This window comes from Ursus arctos, unplaced genomic scaffold (assembly GCF_023065955.2).
Source record: "Ursus arctos isolate Adak ecotype North America unplaced genomic scaffold, UrsArc2.0 scaffold_21, whole genome shotgun sequence".
NCBI classification, from domain to species: domain Eukaryota; kingdom Metazoa; phylum Chordata; class Mammalia; order Carnivora; family Ursidae; genus Ursus; species Ursus arctos.
The window spans coordinates 2,461,537-2,479,222 of record NW_026622886.1 but is presented as its reverse complement, the minus strand read 5'-3'; the positions used below and the strand labels follow the sequence as shown (position 1 = coordinate 2,479,222).

The 17,686-nt window shown below is 45.5% G+C and overlaps 1 protein-coding gene across 8 annotated transcripts in view; it reads left to right on the top strand.

Moving 5' to 3' along the window:
• Positions 1–6,389: 6,389 nt before the first annotated feature.
• Positions 6,390–17,686, top strand: part of TNRC6B (trinucleotide repeat containing adaptor 6B) — a 241,523-nt gene continuing 230,226 nt past the window's right edge. For 5 of the 8 annotated variants that reach the window (XM_057316502.1, XM_057316508.1, XM_057316505.1 and 2 more), the window contains exon 1: positions 6,390–6,623. The gene's annotated coding sequence lies outside the window, so the exon portion shown is untranslated. The other 3 variants (XM_057316507.1, XM_057316500.1, XM_057316501.1) reach the window with 2 other exon arrangements.

Below are 17,686 nucleotides of genomic sequence, written 5' to 3'. Positions count from 1 at the left end.
TCTCTCCCCTCAAGGTGTTCATAACCTTGTTGGAAAGATGGACACAGGGAGGCAGGCATTATGATGGGGAGGTACAGGGGGTACGGAAGCCCAGAGGAGTCACTTAACCCACAGGTGGAGGTCAGGGAAGGCTTCCTGGAGGAGGAGGTGATCTCTAAGCTAACACATGAGGAGTGAATGGGAGAGGGAAGAATGAGGCAAGGCATTCCAGGGAAAGGTCCAGAGCCTAGAAAGAACTCTTTCAAGAGAATTATAGGCATCAAAGATGTAGTAAAGATTCAGATACAGCGTTTGCCCTCAAGACCTCCCAGTCTGGTGGGTGAGGCAGGCTACCATAAGCTGTTATAAGGTTGTGGAGAGAGATTTAAAGAAGTTTTCTCTCTAGCCTTGTAGACTTGGTTATCAGTGAGCCTCAGGACGGTAAGCAACGGACAAGCGACACTACACAGAGTACTGAGTAACTCTGAGGGAGTAGAGTTATGGGCCTGACTTCCCTGCTCCAGAAGGGACAGGGGGCTCGAACTGAGCTGTGAAGGAAGTGTAGACCTCAGTACAGAAGAAGGAGGGAGGGGCACGGAGGGCTACATACTTACTGAGGAAGGGATGGGTGTGGCCCAGCTGACGGGCCACCAGAAGTCCTCCTGAGGGGCCTCTGGGGAGGAAACCATCCTTCACTGCGTGAATCTCATGACAGACCCAACCAAGGTACTTTCCTCAGTTTCACCAACTAAAACACATGACCTTGGACGGTTACTTAGCCTCTGTTTGCCTCAGTTTCCTCATCAGATTCTACGTCTTAAGGTTGTTATGAGGACTGAACAAGCTAATACATACACAATTCTGAGCATAGTGCCTGGCGCTAGGGCTGGCTTCATGTGCAGCCCACCTCCGCAGTCCCACAGGGCCCCACGCTCAGAAGGTGAAGGGTCCCACACTTGGTTTGATGCTCTGCTGTTGCCGACTTGAAATTCTTAATGATTTTAGAACAAGGAGCCCCATGCTTTCACTTTGCATGGCTGCAAATTATATAGTTGGTCCTGCCTGGGCATGGTATGTGCCTAAAAGCTTCAGACTTTGTCATTATTTTAGAGTCTAGAAGAGAAAACCTGATTCAATATATTCATTCCAGAGGGGGGGAGACGGACACTCAGTGTATGTGACTCGCACAAGGTGAACAGCAGGCGGGCTGCCCAATGAAGGCTGGAGACAGGTGAGATGAAAATCGCCGTCTTCGGGGTGAAGGCAGGACAATGACCAGCTCCCCGCCCCCACCCCATGCCCTCAAGAAGGCAACATAGGAGAGAAGAGAAGACAGACTCCTTTGAAGGAGCTTAGAGAAAGAGGTGGTATGAAAAAGAGCATGAACAGTTGTAGAGGTAGGAGGGAAGCTGGCTATTTTGGGAAGCCAAGAGAAGATTCTCAGAGTAAAACGTAGTGATGAAGCCATGGAAACAAGAGCTGAGACAGGCTCTTGGATCTTGGCCACAAGAGGTCACCGATGAGCTTGGAGAAATCGTGTCAGAAGAGCGTTAGGACCAGAAGCCAGGTTTAAAGGAGGAGTGGGCACCGGTGGAGACGGCCTCAGGTCGTAATTTAAGAGGCTGAGAAAAGGAAGTAGAGGGGAAAAGGGCAGGAAGAAAGGAGGCTGCTTTGAAGGGGGTGGGAGGAGAGCCAGTTTCCAACTGGGATGCGGAGGAAGGACCACCGGAGGCAGTAAGCTAGTCAGGAAGAGGCGCACCTCTCTCCCTGAGTCTGGGGGAGAAAGGAGCTTGGAGTTGAGCTAATGAAGGCTACGAGGGCAACTGTTCCTTTGGAGGCCAGGTGTCTCCCCGGCGGCACTGTGGCGTTCTCAAGGCACATGTCTGGGGCGACGTAGCAGCAAAGAAGAGAGCTTACTCACTGGAGTCAGAATGTCTGGGTTCAGCTGTGAGGTTATTACCTGTGGTGACCTGGGGCAAATTCGTCAGCCCTCAGTGCCTCGGTTTCCCTATCTGGAAAATGGGGATAACCAAGGTTGTGAAGATTAGCTGCTGCGATCTGGGTAAAGCCTCAGTGTAGTGTCTGACACACAGCAAGCCAGTGTTTGTGAAAGGGTAGCTATTATTAACAGCCACTTCTGGTTCTCTTGCGAGCCTCCTGTGGGTCTAACGTTGGCCAGCAAACAGGAGGAGTCCAATGTTTGCTGCTTCACAGGGAGCTTTTCAGGAAGTGTGGTCATAAGAAGAGAGATGATTTAGAAGTGGCATAGCGTCTTTCACAAGGGCTTTGTTCTACAATAAATGCTACCAGACATGTAATAAATGCTTATAAGCGTGTCCTCTATAATCAGCACCCTCTAGAAAGTTCCCCTCCCCCACTGCTCTTGGCCCTGGCTCTGGCCATACCCACCGCCCCAGTGAGCAGTATCAGCTGTCAGCAGGCTTCTTGTCTTTTGGATTAGGTTCCTTTACAGGGATCTTCCCATGGTTATTGGAGAATGCTTTACAAACACTTCCAAATGTCTCACAGCAATGAGAGGCCAGTGCGAAGGGTGGACGGAGTTCTGTGCCACAGAAATCAGAGTTGGAGCAGATCCAGCTGGCTGTGTCACCCTGAGCTTGTGGGTCATTGCAGAATCGTTCACAGAAATTCCCGTTGCATTGGATTTTGTCCAGGCCAATGCAATGTGTTCAGGGATCACAGAGCAATCTCTCAAGGGAAAAAAGGAAGGCCTGTTGCTTGGAATGGCTTAGAGCACTTTTGGTAGCTATCCAAAGCAGCTATCACTCATCAAATCTGCCTTCCCTTCCAGCAAAAAGCCAACTGTATAGAACCCTACATATAGAGCTCTAAGAATAGTATAGCACTCCAAGAACATACTGCACTTGGCCTAAATAAAATTGTGCAGGGCTTGACGAGTTTTTTTACTCTCAAAGCTGGGTGAGTTGGAACAAACAAACAAAAAATATTTTCCCCAAGTAGCACGCAGAGAAGAAATGAGAAAGACGGCATAGGAAAGCACCCTAGCATGTTATTCTCTGACCTGGGCTGCCTTTTCAGGGCATGGATTGACTCCACAACCACCAAAGCAAACCCATAAGCCCTGGGGTAGTGGGCAGCAGACCCCCCCCCCCCAGTTCATTGACTTTACACTAGCCTGAGCAAGCCCCAAAGTCCTGTAACAGGTGGTAATTTGTCATTTGCTGCAACAGGAATTTGAAACCATCATCCTCCACAATAAACATTTGGTTGATTTATTGGCCTCCTTCCCATAAGTATAGAAAGTGAGGACTGGTTCCACCCAAAGCTGCAGTTCTGAGCAATGAGAGCTCTCAGGATGCACACGTTAAACCACACCCCACTATTTGTGGGAAGAAAAAAATCTACGTGTGGGTCTATTCATGAGGAGTCTGGGAAGATACTCACTTTAACAGGAGTTGGCTCTAGTAGGGATTAGACAGAGCTTTTATTCTCTACTTTAAAACTCTCTGTACTGTCTGAAATCTTTACTCAGTGTTACTTTTATTATTGGAAAAACAGCAGTTTTATTTGGAAATTATTTTCCTATTCTCAAGTGGGCAAACACGACAGGGGTTCCAGCTTCCTACTTTCTCCTGGGGACGGAAAGTACAATGAGGTGGAGTGGATAGATAGCTGAAAGCCCTCCCAAACAAAGATTATAGGAAGAACGGGCTTTGGCCATTCCTGGATAGTCCTCTCTTGATCCTTGACCAGAGAGAGCAAACACTGCAGGTCACCACACGTCATCAGCCCCTTAACCAGCTAACCGCATTTCATCCTTTAGCTCTCCTTGTAGATGTCACTTCTTCTGGGAAGCCATCCCTGTCCTGCCAAGCTTGAGTCCTGTGTTCCTCCTGTGTCCTTCCAAGCCACTTGCACTGTGATGATCTTTACCTTTTGGCCACCCCCACTAGACCTGAGGTCCCTGAAGGCAGAGGTGTTTTATTTATCTGTGTAGCCCTTGTTCCTTAGAAAAGTGGTGACAGACTCAATAAGCATTTACTGAATAATTATTTGTTTGGGGGCCTTTTATAATCAGAACAATTTAAGGGATACACAGATGAAAAAGAAACCATTTGTTTTCAAGGAACTTACAACTAAGTTGGGGCAGACAGATGTGTCCAACAATTCACTATAAAACCAAGCACTGGTTTGTGGGTTAAAAGAGTTACAAAGAACCAATCTGTAGATAGGGAAGGTTTTGAACTCTGAACACTTCTCATTTATTGTGTCTTCTGATTCCGAATCCCCATACTGGAATGCTAGGATGGGGTATGTGCATGTTCTTATAAGGGTTTGAGTTCTTAGGACCTTTATTAGAATTTGACTCATGATCTTTCTTCTGTCCTTCTGCTGGCAGTTGCCCTAGGAATGAATACCTGCCACTTAATCTTAATGGATGTTTGTGAAATGCCCTGTCTTCCTCCGCTGAAAGTCTGTTAAGTGTTGAGCATTACAGTGTTACAGTGGTTGTTTTATTACTAAAGCAGTGCCAATAAGGTTACACAACAGCTTGGATCAGGAAGTGAAACAAGGGCGGTGATCCCACTGAAGCTACAGGGGATGGGGATTTGGGATGGTAAAATGTTAATTACCCGAGACGGAATGCAGGCTGGAGTCCAGAGCTGTTCTCCTAGAGATCATTTCAGTCCCAGAGGCTGGGGCTGGCTCTTTGGCAGTGGGTCCTAAGCATCCTGCCCTCCCCTGGCTGGAATGTTGGATTCACTTCATTGAAAGCTGCCACAGAGAAAGAATCTAGTGGCAAGGAGCCAGGAGCACACGTCTCACACTGTATCAGGGGCCACTCTGGAAGCTTCCCAGGAGCTGAAGGGCTGTTCCATTTGCATGTAATAAATTATTTATTTCTAAAGCAATTTATTCTTTCTCTTTAGATTCTCTTTCTCCTTGTTTCTGGCTCTTGAGGTCTCTCTCCAAAGAGTGAGCTGGAGATCAGTGAGGGTTGAGGAGGTAAGCTTGGCACACAAGGATGGTAGAAATGTTTATTTATAAAGCTGAGAAAATAGGGCCGCCTGGGTGGCGCAGTCGTTGGGCGTCTGCCTTTGGCTGAGGGCGTGATCCCGGAGTCCTGGGATCGAGCCCCACATCGGGCTCCTCCCCTGGGAGCCTGCTTCTTCCTCTCCCACTCCCCCTGCTTGTGTTCCCTCTCTCGCTGGCTGTCTCCGTCAAATAAATAAATAAAATCTTTTAAAAAAATAATAAAGCTGAGAAAATAAACACAGACGTAGATGGGCTTCTGGTCAGGAAACACCAAGATGGTTTACTTTAGGGTGGGGAGGAACGGGTGCCAGAGAGGAGAATGAGGTGGCGGCAATGACAACCTCTCCATAGCTTTAGTCTCCCACAATGTCACCTCCAGAAACTGATGGGGGAACTTGCATTCGGAATGAAATGTTTTTAAGATGCTGTATTGGCTGGCAGGTAAGATTCCGGACGAAGGGAGAGGCACCAGTAAAAAGAGCGAAGGCTCAGAAGTCAGACAGTCCTAGAACCAATGCTGGGTTCACCAATTTCTTTCTATCTGGGTGACCTTGGGCAAGTGTCCTAATCTCTTTAGAGCCTTCGTTTCTATCTGTAAAATTTAGAGAATGTGAAACTCACAGGTTGAACCAGAAAAATCCCTGCAAAGAACTCAGAACAGTAGTTGGCACAACGTAGGCACAAAATAAACGACAGTCATTATTATCTTCAACGGGCCAAACGACCAGAGCCATCCAAACTCCAAGCAAACAATTAACCCTAGCAAAGAGACTCAAGACCTGACTGACGCGCCTATTTACCCAATAAGGTACCAGGAAAGAACTCTGTGGAGTCAAACCAATGGCACTAGTCCTTGTTGTTGGACGGGTTTTCTGGACGTTGCACCAATAGCTTGAAGATTTGACTAGGGAGTGACATTCTGACAGTCCAATGACGCACAGCCAGCCCACACTCAGCACTTTGAAGGGGATAAATCAAGGAGCCGGCGCGTATAGAGTCCGTTATTAGGCAACACTGGATGGAGAGAAGAGCTCAGGGGAAACAGCGCGAGGGCCAGACATCAATGAGCTAAAAAAAGAAAAAAGACGATGGTTGCGCCAAGTGAGCTCGGCCGCCATCATGCTCTAGTTTCCCCTTCGCCTCTCCGTGTCCGCGACCAAGGAAGCGGCCTCTGGGATGCTGAGGGGGTGTGTCCCCGAATGATTGGCGCAGGCAGCTCAGCCAATCCTAGCTCGTCAAACGGGAAGCACTTGACCAATGAGGGGCGACAGCAGCGGCGAGGAATTGGAGGGGCGGAACCGCAGCTTGATGGGCACAAAAGTCAGCCAGTGAGAGCCGGAAGCATCCTCCCTGCGGCCAATGGAGTGGGGCTCTGGGCGGGCCCCCGAGTGTTTGTGTTGTGGTTTTGGGGGAGGGAGGCGGAGGGGAAAGTTTGTTTATTTTGTTTTTAGTTTCTGGGGTCCCCGTGTTTCTGGGAGGTGAAGCGGGAGGGAGTGACCCCCCGCGCCCCTTCAGTCCCCCTACTACGTCGCCTCCATAGCCTGCGGAGAAGCGGGGACCGCGCACATCGCAGCGCATCGCCTCACAGCGGAACGCCGCGCACTCGGAGCCGGCGCGGCTCGGCGGTGAGTGAGGACCGACGGCCACTGCCGCCCTTCCCCTCCCCCGCGCACCGCCCAGTCAGAGCTGGGCAGCCGGGTGGGCGAGGACGCCCGCGGGAGCGCGCGGCGCGGGCCGGCCTGTCAAGCTGAGGCGCAGCGTGTGCGTGTCCTCGCGAGTGAGCGCGCGCGGCTGGGACAGGGCCGGAGGGGGGGCGGGAGCGCGCGGGCCCCGGCGGGGGCGGCGGCGTTGAGCTCGCGCTCCGTGGGGGCGGGCGTGTGGTGGGTTTGACCCCCGGGCGGGGAGGGACGCGGGTGACGTCCCGCGCGCAGGGAAGGGGCGCCCCGAATGGCAGGGCCGGGGCAGGCGGGCGGGCGCGCGCAGCTCCGGGCGTCACGCGCCAGCAGGTGTGAGCTGGGGGAGGGCTTCCGGGTGGGCTGGTCGAGTCGGGTTCGCTTCCCGTCTCTGGGGGCCTCCGGGGTGGGGAGGCGCTCCCTGTTGCTGCGGAGAGCGGGGGCCCGCGGAGGCGCGTCGGGCCCCCTGCCTGGCGGGGCGGGGGAGGGGTGGAACAGAGGAGGTGTCAGGCCTCCGAGCCTCCCGGTCCCTGCCTGCGCGGGACCTGCGTGACAGCGTGAACGCGTACCCCTGCTTAATCCAGGCCGGGAGGGGGGGTGTGGGGGAGTGTCGCACCCCTCACCCCAGAGCCCTGCGGCGTGGCCGCCGTCGAGAGGCGATTCAGGCTTTCCGCGAGGAAATGGCACGACACGGCACGAGGAGTGTTTTCTGTCTCCCTCTGAGCCGGCGCCCCTTAGGTTCAAACTAGCGGGTTTGTTAATCCTCGGGGGACTAAATACTCTACAGTGGCTGAGGACACCCAGTAACCGTAGCTTCTTGTTAGGTGTCTTAAGTAAGGACCAGCCCATCCTCAATTCTTTAGGCACAGTGTACCGGTCTCAGTCTTTTGAGGTTCCTTGCTTTCTCATGTATCTTTTGGCTGTTTTATTACTCTTTAGCGTCTATGCTAGAAATTGTGCGAGGAGTAAGACGAATTTCAAAGTGGTCATTTCTATTACAATATAAGCAAAATTATGCAATAAAATTGGCCAGAGATGTTTCCCCATAGTGAATAAAACGTTATTGGTCGCCTTCCTCCCCACTCCCAGGAGTTAAGCGTACAGAAATAAAGTGTATAAAAATCTTGCGTCCTAGCATTTTGTGAAAGTTTAAGAATAGAGGCTATTTTCTTCATTGTTGTGGGGAATTTCAGTGGACGGTAGCTTCCTGTTGATTTGGAGAGGCATCAGTGATCTTGGCTTTGAAACTGTATTTATTGTTTTAGTAGTGTTATGTAAATGCCTCTTTAAAAGCAGAACTTTTAGCACGTTGTCTTGCACCTCTACGGCGTGCAGTATCACTGTAGGTAGGTCGTGGGAGGGATATGAATGTAGTAGGTCCCTACGCTAAGGGATCCAGAACACAGATCAGACTGGCTTGTCCTACTTGTGGCATAGCAACGATAATATCGCTGCCTTTATATTTGCTTCGTTCCTGGCCGTTTTTAGGTGCTTGTCCCAAACATCATTATTTGAGCAGAATAGTTTCTGATAGGACTTAAGAAGAAAAGATCAAGCTGCATTTCTAAGGTGGTATATAAATGCCATGCCCTTGAAAAAATAATTTGTTTCTTCATTCAAATAGAAGCACTTAAAAGTATTTTAAGTCAGAACATTACCATTTGTTCAAATGATAGTAAAAATGTTAACTAACATTTATTGCATTCTTCTAATATGCCAGACTCTCCGTATTTTTTTTCTAGTCCTTACCTCAAGCCTGTCATGTAGGTGTCATTACTGTTTTGTGGCTAGGAAAAAAGACCCTCCAAGAGCCGCACAGCTAGCAACTTGAAGGGATAGATTTAGTCTCAAGTCAGCCTGGTTTCAAAGCCTGTGCTTATCCCATTTTGCCTCCTAACTTACCCAGAGGAAGAAAGGCAGAAAGGACATTGAAAAGTAGACAGGAAAAGAAATGAGAAGTGCCACTGACGATGAGGCTGCCCATACCTAACTTAGGAAGTTAATATTAAACTCATTCTTAGTTTTTAGGAATTAAGAACATTTTTACAAAATTAAATTCCAGCTTTGTTTTCACTTCTTACCTGTTTGATTTTTATAAAGATAAATAAAAATGCATTTAATTCAGGGGGTCAAGACTTTCAGAGCCCTTTGTGCAAATCTCTACTTCAGTACCTTGTTGCTGTGGTAAATCCTGTGTGCTCTTCCAGGGATCAGGCATTACTCACTTTTGTATCTAGGACAGTGCTTGGCACATAATAGGAACACAGTGAATGTTAGCTAAGGAGCAGAGTTAAAAATGTAATGACTTCAGGTTTGTTTTAGCAGTTTTAGTTTAATGGGACAATAAGAAAGTCAGTAGTGCATGTGCAAAATGCATGCTCTAAAAGAATACTGGAATGGAACCACTCGTGGTGTGGAAGGTTGGCTCTGCCAGTTTGCTAGATCTCCCAGTTCCCCTTATCTGTTTGAGCTATGTGCCATTCTGTTCTTCCTTTCACCTCCGGAGTTCTAAAAGAGGAGGCTGTACTGACTGCTTTCCTTCACTGCTCTAGTTATTCTTTGAACCTTTGCAGCTTGGCTTCCGACCTTACCACTCACTGAGGCTTTTTCCAAGGTTGCCAGTTACCTAATGGTGAAAATTCCCAAAGCATCTTTTCAGGATTTATCCTGTTATGTCTCCCTGCAACAGTCAGTCCTTCTGACTACTTCCACCCCTTTAAAAATAACAGTTACATTAGCTTTTAGTGTACAGTTCTACGAATGTTAACACGTGTATAGATTCATGTAACCACCACCACTATCAGGATACAGAGTGGTTCCATCATCCCCCCCCCCCAAAAACTTCCTCATACTATATTCCTTTTGATTCCCTTTCCTCCCGACTTCTATCCCAGAGATAAACAAACACCAAGGGTCAGACTTACGCTCCTTTTGTTGTTGTTGTTTTATTTTTCTCTGTCTCCTCCTGGAAAGTGTTATTTACTTTTGGCACTTAAAACTATCACGTTTGTATCTGCTAGCCTAACATATCCATGTCTGACCTCTCTTCTATACTCCAGAACAACGTCAATATTTACCTGCTGGCATACTCAGTATGTTTAAAGTTTTGTTTAACTTTGCCTCCTAAACCAGCTCTTCCATCAGATTTTTCTCTACGTTTTGGTGTTGCCATCCTCCTCCCTGCTTGCAACCCTGGAACACTTGGAGGGCCTTATAATAAACTCTCTTATCCCAGACCTGGAATCCTGCTACTCAGCTACAAATATTGGCTCCTGCCCCTTTGCTGCCGAGCTGGCTCCCATTCAGTAGTCTGAGCAAAGCATAGGTAATTGGAGTACTTAGAACGCCATCGGGATTGGACGACTTCTCTGGTCAAAACCCCTTATGGCTTCCCATTGCGCTGAGGCTCTTGGGTTTTTGTTTTTCATCCTTTGAGGCTCTGTAAGATCTGGCCTCTGCCTGCTCTCCAACCTTCCCTCATTTCTTTTTTGGTCCACCCCCCTTTCGGATGTCCCAATTATTCAGTCTTTCTTTCTTTCTTTTTTTTTTCCCCTCCTTTTTAAGATTTCATTTATTTATTTGACAGAGAGCATAAATAGAGGGGGGGGGCAGCAGGCAGAGGGGGAGGGAGAAGCAGGCTCCCTGCTAAGCAGAGAGCCCAATGTGGGGATGTGGGGCTCAATCCTAGGACCCTGGGATCATGACCTGAGCCAAAGGCAGACGCTTAACCGACCTAGCCACCCAGGTGCCCATCAGTCCTTCTTTCAATGCCTTGAATTACCCAAGCCTTTTGTAGGCTTAAGGTTTTTGTACATACCACTCTCCTGGTTCGGACTGTTCTTCCCCTGCTTCCCCCCTAATCTTAACCCACCTGACTTCAGGGTTCAGATTAAATTGTCACTTCTTCAGAGACTCTTTCCTTTATGACCTCCCACCACCCCCCATCCACCCTCAGTCAGGTCTTTCAGAGCTCCTGTTCCTTTTTCATAGCTCTCACCACAATTTGTGATTCAGGACCATGTCTGTTTTGTTTCCCATGTCTCCAGAGCCGAGCCAAGTATCAGGCGTACAATAAACTCCCAGTAAATATTTGTTGGCTGTGTTGTGAGTCCGGATTTTGCTTTATAATTTATTACTTTCTTGTCATTTCTGGTAGCCTTGCCTTCTACATCCTACCTTCTCTGGGACTTGATCTCACTGCTGGAAGTCCTGCCACACAGAGATCTGAAATTGCCGAAGAGACACTGATCGTGTTCTTCTGAATTGTACCTCTGCCTGGGAGCCCTTACCACTGAGCCATACTAGATCTAACCTAGACTGGCAGAGCTTGCTAAGTCCACTGAGCTGTGCACCTTGGTTATCCGTGCTGGGGCCAGCGCTTGCAGCTGTTACTCTTCGTTCACCAACCCCTGCTCTTGATTTCTTCTTCCTCTCTCCACCCAGCCTGCAGCGTCTAAAGACCTTGTCTACTTTCCGGCTGAGCCTGCTTACCCTTTGACATTTGCCAGCCTTTTGACATTGACAACTGCCTCCAGTGTCTTGACCCTACAGATTGCCCCCGCACTAATCTTCCTGAAACAGTGCTTGTTTATGTTTCCTGCCCCCTCCCCAAATCTACCACAGACACTTAAGGTTGAAAACCTTCGGTGGTGTTTCATTGCCTAGAGGGCTTAACTTCTGTTAGCTTGTTATTTCAGGCACTTTGGGCTAGCACTGTCCAATAGAATTAGAAGGCAAGCCACAAATGTGAGCCACATATGTAATCGTAAATACTCTAGTACCCACATTTAAAAAGTAGAAAGGGTGAAATAGATTTTCATAAAATCTTATTTACTTCAATATATCCAAAATATTTTATGTAAACGTGTAATCTGTAAAAAAATTATTGAGAAGTTTTACATTTTTTTCCATCTTAGGTCTTTGAAATCTGGCATGTATTTTTCACTTCATCTCAATTCAGACTAACCATTTTTTAAGTGCTCAGTAGCCACCTCTGGCTAATGGCTACCATGTTGGACAACAGAGCTCTAAACCACGTCCTCAACATAGTTGGAGAGCTGTACCTAGGTATACCTAGGTAATTCCAGCAACTAGCCTTTTGATAACTGTATTCCCCTTATCTACAACCAGCTCCTCATCCAAATATGCTAACCTTCCTTACTTGGGAATCCCAAGGTATCCCTAAACTTCACTTCTCACCATTTCCTCTGACCCTTTAACCTAATTTTTGTGTGTGTGGGTGTTTTTCCATATAGTAATTACTTAGAATATTTACCAGTTTGCATTATTCTCTGGGGTAGAGTTAAAGTATTTTAATAACTGATATTTAACAAGGCATGGGCACTGACCGATGGAAATAAGTGCCTGATGAATTAGAACTGATGGCAGCTCTGCACAGCCTCTGTGTTCTCATCTGTGTGAATCTGCTGAATTACAGCTCTTATTGTCCTGAGTTGTGTATGGTTGGCTCCTCATAAGACTGTGAGTTCCTCGAAGGCAGGCTTTTGTCCTCCTCATCTTTGCATCCCTTACAGCTCCTGTCCTGGCCTGTAGTGGGCAGTCTATCAATATTTTAAATAAATGAACAAATGCTACCTTATATCTTGTTTTATTCTATGCTCAATATTTTATCTTTCCAAATAGAAACTAAAATAGAAGTCCTCTCAGGACAGAGATCATGGCTTATGAAAGAGTATATGGGATGTTTTCTTGATTGTCTTCGTAGGAACATTTTTTCTGAATGAAGATTTGCTTTAAAAAAATAACTGTTGGGGGGTGCCTGGTTGGCTGGCTCAGTTGGTTAAGCATTCGAGTCTTGATCTCAGATTCATGAGTTCAAGCCCCGAGTTAAAAAAAAAAAAAAAAGATATCAAGAAAATAACTGTTGGGTGCCTGGCTGGCTCAGTCAGTGGAGCATGCGACTCTTGATCTCAGGGTTGTAAATTCAAGCCCCATTTTGAGTGTAGAGAGTACTTAAAAAATAAAATCTTTAAAAAAAATTAAAATAACTGTTAAAGGGCACCTGGCTGGTTCAATCTGTAGAGCATGTGACTCTTGATCTTGGGGTCCTGATGTTGAGCCCCATGTTGGGGGCTTAGGGGTTACTTAAAGTTTGTTAGTGCCCATTGGTGATGGTTAAAAAGTTGAATGAAGATTTAAGAAATAAAAACTGTTTAGATATTATTATAGGTTTTCAGGCTGGGTCAGAAATGAGGTTTGGCTTTAATTTAATGAGACTTATTTTCTTTTGTGGTTTTTAAACTGGCTCAGAGAGCAGCTTCAAAAGAGCTCCTTGGAATTAATGCATACTTTTCCAAAGTTAGGAGTGCAGCTGGTTTTGGAAAGGCTCTGCACCAGGAGTTAAAAGTCCTGGGTTGCTTTGTGGTGCAGACATTTGCTTGTGTACGTATCATATTCCAAGCACAGGAATGAATGAGAATTCAAAACTATAGTAGTATGAAAAAAAATGCCCCTTTAACATGGAGACAAAATGATTAATTCTTCCTAGGAAGATTAAAATTTTTCTCTGCTCCATTATATCTTACTCATTTCTAGCATGGACTACACTATATCATGTTTCTAGGTCTGTCTCACTAGATCGAACTTTTCTTTAGCAGAAGACTCTTGGATTCATCTCTGCTTCCCTAAGCACACACTGTACTGTGCTTGCCGTATTGTACGCACTCAAATGTTTACTGAATAAATAACCTCAAATAAGTTACTTAGCTTTGCAGAACCTCAGTTTTCTCTTTTGTAAGTAGGGAATTCTGTGCCTCAGAGAATTGTTGAAGCTGCAACAAGAATAATCTTTTAAAACTATGTATCTGTTCTGTATATGTTATACCCGAAATGTAATTACTCAAAAAATAAGTGTAAATCTGATCATATTTGTCCCCTATTTAAAACTGTTAATGAGTCCCAAAAGCCTTGGATCTGCCTTTCGGAATATAAACTTCACAAAAAGAAATAACTGGTCTCTCATGTTCACTGACTACCCAGTGAAGGCCCTGCCTCATTTCCTGTCACTCTCCCATTTGCTGCCTGAACTCTCACCACACTGACCCTCTTCTGGTTCCTGAAATGCATATTTCTCTTCACTCAAGTTCTGGAAGTCCACCTACCTGACCTTAGTTGATGCCTCTTCAATCCCCCAAGCTCAGTTTATATGTCACTTCTTTAGTGACTTCCTAATCATCCCCACCCCAGATTAGATGTACTTCTTTTTTATTTTTTTAAGGTTTATTTTTAAGTAACTTCTATACCCAACATGGGGCTCAAACTCACAATCCTGAAATCAAGAGTCACATGCTTAACCAACTGAGATAGCCAGGCGCTCTTAGATGTGCTCCTTTTAAACACTCAGAACACTTAACAGAATTGTAATTAAGTAATAATTTAATTTGTGTAGTTTCTTTGCTAGAACATAGCTACGTGAATAAAAATACCTTGTCTGATTTGTTCATGTTGGTATAACCAGTATCTAGCACTATAAGTTGTGCATAGTAGGTCCTCATAAATATTTTCAAATGAGGTTAGGAAAGAGAACTAAAAATTGAATTTAAAAAAAGTAGCCATTAAAAAAAAAGTAGTCATTCTAACAGTTTAAATAAATATATGGGGACAGGGAGGTGCTTTCCTTTTTAAATTGTCTCCAAGTTCTTTTTTTTTTAATTTCTAGTTGAAATTGGTAAACATTTGAAGATTACAGAAAGAATATTGTTCTTAAACTTTTTAATTTGTCTGAAAATCTTACTTATTTTAGAGTTTAGTGAGTATCCTTTTAATCCTTATTAGTAGAAATGATCAGAGTGGTTATTCCTTTTTAAATCTTATGGGGCACCTGCCTAGCTCAGTTGGTGGAACATGTGACTGTTGCTCTCCGGGTGGTGAGTTTGAGTCCCACGTTGGGTGTAGAGATGACTTAAAAAAAAAAAAATCTTTCAAAAAAATAAAGAAATAAAAATAAAATCTTTTTTATATGTTTGGGACTAGGATGACTACAATTTCACTGAACATTTGTGTGTGTACTATGTGCTGAATGTTATTAGAAGCTTGGACTACAAGATGGGGCACCTGGGTGGCTCAGTCGATTGGGTGTCCAGCTCTTGATTTCTGCTCAGGTCATGGTCTCAGGGATGTGGGATTGAGTCCTTCGGGGAGCGGGGAGGGGTGCACCTCTGTGCTCAGGGGGGAGTCTGCTTCTCTCCCTCTCCCTCTGCCTGGCCCCCTGCTTGGGTGTGCCCTCTCTCCCTCTCTCTCTCTCTCTCTCTCTCTCAAAATAAATAGATTTTGAAAGAAAGAAGAGAAAGGAAAAGGAAAGGAAAGAAAAAGAAGCTAGGACAAGAATGGGATGAGAAGAGATCTTTGTTCCCAAGGATTGCACAGCCATGTGGGTGAGGCAGACTTGGACACACATGAGTGCCATTTGGTGTAATCAAAGCTGTGATAGACATTGCAAGGACTGGGACGGGGGGGGGGGGGGGGGGCGGGGGGGAAGGAAAATCATCAATACAAGTGGAGGTCAAGAAAGCCTTTCCAGCATAGGAAACACTCCCAGTAAGAAAAGAGCACTTCAGGCAGCAGGACCAGCCTGTGCAGAGTCACAAAGGAGCACGTGTAACGTAGGGAGAGGATGGCTAGCACAGTGATATGCTTCATAAAGCTGGTCTGGGGGTACAGGGCCAACGGCTGACTTATAGGCTGTGACATGTCAGACTCAGACTCTTAGATTATGTTGCATTTCAGTACTGGAAATGATCTTAGAAATAATGATGTGATTCTGTATATTTGCATTCATAAAGGCATTATAATGTGCCATTCAGTGTCAACTATGCTAAAAAAACAAAAACAAAAACAGTAGCATTCAAAGATTAGTCGTAAACCAGAATGGTGCTTGTCACTGTACCTATAGCTATGCAAATGACATCAGATGGAGCTAGAAAGTGGTGACTCACTGAGCTTATCTGTAGGAGCCCAGAGAGTAAAGGAAGTGACCTCTTGCTTGACTCCCTGAGGTGAGTGTAGATCCATCTCTCCAGGCATCTCCAGATGTTGAACCAGGGAAAGGAGCACCCAGAAGAGCCCCTGGGTGCGTGTACATTTCTACAGCTTGAAGGTGGTTATGTATCTATAAATCTCCAGTTGGTTCACTGAACTAGCATTAGTTTAATTTGATTCTCGACCCAAGTTGAAGAAAGGAAAGTTGTTGACTGGAAAACTAGCATATTTTCCTTCATTTTACTCCTCTTTAGTTCATCAGTTCTTTGCTTTCTTGTCACTTCCATACCTCTTTCTCAGCCCGGTTACTCTTGAGTAGCACCTCCTTTCCCTCAACCACCCCCCTCATCTCTTGCCATCTTTCTTTCCATTATCACTAAGCTGTTTTCACTTGGAGTTTTGGGATGCCTGTACTTTGTTGGCTAACCAGTGTTTCTCAGCTTTGTGTGTTCAGAGCTTGATACTTTCAGAATGAAAAGAACTGCTAAGCTCTGGTAGTGCTCGTGACACTCAGAAGATGTTAACTGACCCATTGCACTGTCAGTTGCTATAAATTCTGTGCGTTCATTTATGAACCTAGATCGCAAGGGGTGAAAGAGACAATGGATGGTAGGGAGAATTATAGCAGTGAGTGTAGTTTATTTCAAGATGTTTGGAAAGGGGCACCTGGGTGGCTCAGTTGGTTGAGCGTCCAACTCTTGATTTTGGCTCAGGTCATGATCTCAGGGTCGTGGGATCCAGCCCTGTGTTGGGCTCAGTGGGATGTCTGCTTGAGATTCTCTCTCTCTCTCCCTCTCCCTCTGCCCTTCACCCTGCTCTCCTTTTCTCTCTAAAATAATAAAAAAAATAAATCCTTTTTAAAAAGACGTTTGGAAAAGAAGAGAAGGAGACAATGAAAGCAGGGCAAGGTGGAGAAGACAGCAAGTTAAGCTGTGATAGAAGATCTGCTTAAAGGTGTGTAGCAAGGACCCAGGAGAGAAAGAAAAATTGAAACTGCTTGAATGAAGGTCGCAGGTAATCCATAGGGCAAGGCCACCAGATTCCTCTCAAGGGCATGGGTGGAGTGATAATCCTTAGAAGTTCCTTGTAGTTCCTCAACTAGAGAAAAGGGAGAAGTCGGGGTTCTTTCTTGGTACCTTGAGCTCAAAACAAGTTTATGCTGCACTGGCACCCAACAGAATGATTTGCACATAATAGGTGTAGACATTCTAAGAGATAAATTCACAGAATGGAAAGAAAATATTGATTATAACTTTGAACTTGTTCTAATTACCTGATCACACTGTGTAGTTTATGACAAATGAACATGTTTATTAATAACATGCTTATTAATCCTTTACCTATTGAATAGGACAGGTTATATTGTATTCTTTCCCTAAAAGTGTTAATTTATTAAATGTGTATATTTAAAATATACCACAATTTTTATAATGCTGTTTTAGCATGTCCTTATTTTAAAAACAATACTGAGAACCTCAAAAAGTGGAAGTGGATCAATCTTCCAATTTTAGGCCCAGGTCAGTATATCAAGAGAAATGTTTCGAGCATCTGCTGGGTTCTGATGTGGGAGGAAGGAGATAGAAAGTAAAAAGATGAAAACTGAGGCCCTCCAAGGAGCTAGATATTTTTCCTCCTGTGAAAGTCTTGTAGACGGTGTATCATGCTCAGTGGTATCCTCTTCATGAGGAGATCTTTTACCCCGATGTGTATCTCTCTCTCTCTGTGGAACTTCTGAGTAAAGAATCTCTACCCTTAGATGTACCAACAGATTTTAAAATAAATCTCTTCCTAACTACTCTTTTGTCAACCTTTTCACTATAAAAGTTCTATATTTTTATACCAGAGTATTTAAAAATGTATGATGTTTGTATTTTGCAGTTTGGCTCTAGCCCCTTAAACAAGTGGACACACTACTGATTCTCACCTAAGCCACGCAGGTGGGTCTGTGGAGGAGGTCTTTCTATGCCCTCACATTACCGTTCCTGAAACACAGACCCAGAGGGGAAAACATTACTTTT